Source organism: Schistocerca nitens, chromosome 3 (genome assembly GCF_023898315.1).
Source record: "Schistocerca nitens isolate TAMUIC-IGC-003100 chromosome 3, iqSchNite1.1, whole genome shotgun sequence".
Taxonomy (NCBI): Eukaryota; Metazoa; Arthropoda; class Insecta; order Orthoptera; family Acrididae; genus Schistocerca; species Schistocerca nitens.
Genome location: NC_064616.1, coordinates 444,675,784 through 444,681,329, shown reverse-complemented (window position 1 = coordinate 444,681,329; position 5,546 = coordinate 444,675,784). Strand labels below are relative to the sequence as shown.

General features: G+C 41.3%; 1 non-coding gene across 1 annotated transcript; it reads left to right on the top strand.

The window, feature by feature from the left end:
* Positions 1-4,825: 4,825 nt before the first annotated feature.
* On the top strand, positions 4,826-4,898 carry Trnat-agu (transfer RNA threonine (anticodon AGU)). Its single transcript has one exon. It is a non-coding gene; the product is annotated as a tRNA-Thr (tRNA).
* The last annotated feature ends 648 nt before the right edge of the window (positions 4,899-5,546 follow it).

Below are 5,546 nucleotides of genomic sequence, written 5' to 3'. Positions count from 1 at the left end.
CGTGTACCGTTTCCATACTTTTTTACACTTGATCATGTCTCTTATCGTCAGCGTACTGAATACCGAATGGATATTAAGTAAACGTTAGACTGAGACAGTTGTCTCAACAGATTCCTAGAAAATTAGAGTTAGCTCTTTTGGACGCCGACTTAGAGGAATACAATTAAGAAAAGTTGAAAATTAAATTCCCATTGAACTTGTTTCATTTACTGCCGGTTACTGTTTTCCCTGTATTACAGGTCAGGCTTTATCTGAACCTTAACGAGCGTCGTAGAAAGAATTCAGACTCACAGGGATATAAAATTCTTTGTCGCTGTTAATAGAGGGCTTTGCAGAGAGCAAGGAGTGTGCGCCCGCGGCCTGCTCACAAAATAAATAATGGTCGCTGCTTTTGTTGCTTGCACCTCACTCTCTTCATATGCACAATTCGAGGCAATCATAAAGCACTGGCAAGCCATATAGATCTGCGCAGATACAAACCTGCTATTGTTCGGTACCAATGGCACGAGTGAGCACGTATGTGGAGCTCGATGTGCAAACCTCTTCCGTTCAACTGCAATGCTCTTTATTTGCTTCCACTTATCAGAGATACTGTTAGGCAGCAGCATGTTCCTTTATCCACTTCTGTTGATCTTCTAATTATCCTCTTCCGGTTTCCTCTGGATGCGTAAATGGTGGGTACGTGCTCTTCACCGAAACCTTCAAACTAAGATAAAAATAGGTTTGTTTATAAATAAATAAATCTTCTGCTACCAGTCACGATTTTCTTTATTTTACTATTTGCACGACGCGTTTCGAGAAATAATTCCCATTTTCAAGTGCGTTTTTATGATGTGTGTTAAGCCATTTTCTTTTGATGTTGTCAGTGTGTGTGAGTCTGCTTCTCGAAACGCGTCGTGCAAATAGTAAAATAAAGAAAATCGTGACTGGTAGCAGAAGATTTATTTATTTATAAACAAACCTATTGTATCTACAGTCGCAGGCTTTCAAAAACCATTTATAATGGATCAAATCAGATTAAGATAAAAATGATTTCTTTGTTATTTTCTGCTCTCTGCGCCGTACAATGGAAGACGCTTCAGGTTGCCTGGCGTCAGTTACACAGAAACGAACTAAAATATGCTACACTACAGTGAACATGTATATAGTTCTTTCAGTCTGTTATCGGCAAACCTCAAGTCGATTCCTAATTTTTAGTCGGCGAAAGTATTTAACTGACTAACTCTTCCAACTGATATAATGGAATGAATTAAGTTATTTCTGTTTATTAGACTGTTTATTATGCGCTGAAGGCCATATAGCATTTGTTGCGTTACCCGCTGTTTTCATATGTCGATTAACGCCCCAATAACAAGAAAGCGACTAAAAAAATCGTAGATAACGAAGTTTCCTCATCTGTAAATGGTAAACGAATGCAAACGAACCTAAAACATGTTCGTGCTGTGCATATAAGATCCACAAACACATTAAAAATATCAACTAAGTAATAATATGAAAGATTTTTTTGTTTTTAGTCATTTCACAAGTGCTCGGATGAAAAACATGTTTTATCAATTTTTGAGTTGTCTGTCAGGTACAAGATGAAGCTTCTGAAAGTTTTGCTGTGCTCATTGTGATTAATATTAACGTCGTCAACAAAGTGGTCCTTGTGCAAGAGGTAATTTATTTAAAACTGCTTCCAGGAAACCTTACGCTAATGCGGTGTGTGCTACGCAAATACCATTCAAAGTTGCATGAAGGGCAGCGTAATAGCTCACGTAGTGTTTGCTCGCAAGAAGTCATGAAATAGTAATGAGATACTTTCCTCAGCACCCTCCTGTTCGTTCCAATGCACCATGAGACGTTTTTGAGTGGCAATGCTGCTACCAACTTAGCTCAATGTTGACATGCAATTCTTTCATACTCGGAAACATGAGCTGCACCTGAGTTCAGTGTTAATTTTTAAATTCGTTGATGTCGGTTTCCCGCACGATTTTTCTGGTATGCACCCGATGATGTTAAACTACAGACATAGGGACGCGTAATATTCCATATTGCTTCTAGCTGCCTGAGGCAAAACAAATATTACTATGTATGTGATAGGGTAAAAGCAAAACGGAATCGTATTTTATTTCTTTTTTCTTTTTACGTAGACGTTCCCTGTTCTCAGCTTTGATGGACACGCCCCGCAGGCGATGGCCAAGAAGCACTTGTCGATGTACCAATGAATGGTGGGTCTGTCTCGCTGGTCAAGGTTTCTGCAACTCCACCGGTCGCTAACCTTTCTTCTCCTGGGTGGCCTACTCCGAACAGGTTTAACGTAATGGCTTCTTAATTTTCTTGTATTGTTTAATGGAAATTTGAGAACATCATCGCAAATGGCTGACTAACAAGATCTTCAGGTGCAAGTTACGAAAGCATGTTTAATAGTGTTTCGAGGTAGAATACTTTCTTTAAATAATAGCAGTCCTCGCTTAAAAGGTTAACAACAGGTTATACAAACTTTGAATCAGCTTTGTTAATGGCTGTGAACGAGATTCAGGCTAATAGTTTTTAAGGAGTACAGTTGCGCTATAAAATTTCTTGCTGTTTTCAGTTTAAGCCATCCCGTTTATACTTTATCGCTCGTCCCCAAAAAGGAATAAAACAGTGGTGGAGAATGATTTATGATGGTCGTGTTTTCTTCTTTTACTTAAAATTATTTTTCCTTTGTCTCTGACACGAACGACTGATGTTTATAGACTTCACTCCTTATCGTAATTGATGGGACCTTATAAGCAGGAACATTACATACCGTATAACTGTTGCATTAAGCATTGTGTAGCACGAAAACTCAAACTATCTTCCTGTGCTAATACTGAAATTAAAGTTTATAGCTCGAACGGAGCTAAAGCTGGAGCACGAATTTGAATTTCTGACGGAATAGATGAAATGAAATCGTAATGACATAGAAAAGTCTAGTTCGGAGTGGAGAAATAGACTAAAAATTACTGCATTGTTAATTACGAAAGGGAGCTATACAATTCTTACGGTACTTTGTACAAAGCATTCACAAGGACTACTTACTTTTGTCAGTGCAGTTTCGCGTCTATAAAAGACGAATAGAAATTGGAGAAGAGATTAAGATTGAATTTTTAACTTCTGGAAAATTATCTGAATACTGTCACATATAAGGGTCTAATGTAGCCGTTAAGTTACGAATATAACTGCAGATGTATAGTTCTCGACTATTGTAAATCTGCACATACAAGCCGTGTGTTTTACCTGGGAACTTACTGTTCAATCAGACGGAAGGAAGTTTGGAGATAAACGCCCCATCATCTTTGAAACCATAGGTTTGCCACAAGCTCTGACTATACAACGACAGGCCATCATCGTTTCTTTATAACATGCGAATTCAGTGAATTAGGGCAACCACGTAGAATCTACGAAGGAATGGTCGTACGAAGTAAGGGTCTAGTGCCTTAAGTACTGCACAACTCGCTTGATAATAAAGTTAAGTAACTTCTTAAAAGCGGTATGTCCAATATAGTTTTTGTTGTTTACGTGAAAAAGCTAAGAAAATTGTAAAATGAAGCAGTATTACGTGAGTGAGAGAAAAAAAAACCCCTGAAAAGTAGCGGTGCGAGAACCCATAGGTAACTGTCGTCGGAAATAAAATTCATCGCCGGCACCATGGAGGAGGGGTCCTGTATCAAACTCTTAAGATGACTTCTAATGAGGAACAACTTCCTTTACAGATATTTACCGACTCGGTGCTTTTTCTTGTCGTTTCATTACATTTTGATATTCACTCACAATATCTTAAGCGCAACATGAATACACACTACAATGATTTACACTACACAATTACCTATACGCCTGACACATTACGTACGGTGATCGGATGAAGAAAACGACAAACCACCTTCACTAGGAGTCTACCGTGGCCGGCCGGAATGGCCGTGCGGTTCTAGGCGCTACAGTCTGGAGCCGAGCGACAGCTACGGTCGCAGGTTCGAATCCTGCCTCGGGCATGGATGTGTGTGATGTCCTTAGGTTAGTTAGGTTTAATTAGTTCCAAGTTCTAGGCGACTGATGACCTCAGAAGTTAAGTCGCATAGTGCTCAGAGCCATTTGAACCATTTAGTCTACCGTGGATGCAGCGAGATGCATTGCCTGATAAAATGAAGTGGAGAACCCGGAAGACATGGTCGAATATCAACGCAACTTCGTGCACGTACATAACATTGGCGAATATGTAATTATGTATGTGCTGTCAGTGCTTTCGGACGTGTCCGAAAGAAAGGACACCATTTTGATCCAGCACCTACTGTGAATTAAGACCGAAAGGAATTAGGGACATTGGCTGCGAGTGGATATTGACTTAAATGGATGGGAAAAGTTGAAAATTTATGCCAGACTGGGATTCGAACCCGGGTCTGCTGCTTACTGGGCATATACTCTGACCACTAAGCGATCCGGTTACAGTGGCCATCACAACTCGGGTAGTCCATGTCTGTTCTTTGGGACATTTTCCAGTGACTTAAATAAATGCCCACTCGCAGCCAATGTCTGTAATTCCTTTGTGTCTTAATTCATAGTTGCTGGTGAATCAAAATGGTATCTGCTCTTTCGGACATGCACGAAAAACAGACAACACACATATATAATTAAAGCGAAGATGGTCAATGATCTCTTCAGTGCGGATGCACACCAGACCGGAAGCCTTACGGGAATCGTAGAAATGCCACGGGTAATGATGTAATGGGCAAGGGGAACTACAGTAGTTGTGTTTGGATAATCTGAGAATTTTTGTCTGACGGGAGGCGTGCAAGGGTAGTCCATGCAGTTGCGGTGGCCACTTTGTCTGGATGGCTTAGTGGTCAGACCATCTGCCTAGTAAGCAGGAGACCCAGGTTCGAATCCTGGTCCAACACAAATTTTCAACTTGCCACACTGATATAAATACGAGTATATGCCCACTCGCAGCCAATGTCTGTAATTCCTTTGGGTATGTAACTGACTGATGATGTTTGGTTTGTGGGGCTCTCAACTGCGCGGTTATCAGCGCCCGTACAAATTCCCAACCTTTGCTCAGTCCAATCTCGCCACTTTCATGAATGATGATGAAACGATGGGGACAACGCAAACACCCAGTCATCTCGAGGCAGGTGAAAATTTCTGACCCCGCCGGGAATCGAACGCGGGACCCCGTGCTAGGCAAGCGAGAACGCGACCTCGAGACCACGAGCTGCGGACTAATTGACTAGAGTTGCATTTCTCTGTAACAGGTGGAACGGCCGTCAGTGTAGGACGCAGAAATGCTACGTATTCATTTGAGACAGCGCTATCAGCACCTGACAGAGTTTGAAAGGAGACTCATCTGGCCGGAAGGTAGAGTCGTGTAACATAGAGATTTGAGCGGCATTCATATACGACAGTGATCTGATGTTGGACTGAATGGGAACTTGAGAGCAGGCACACTCGTCCAGATTTCGGCCGACTACGTCTGACCACTACAAGAGAGGGTCACTGTATTGTGCATCAACCACATCGTAACCCTCTCATATCTGCGCCTGTCATCC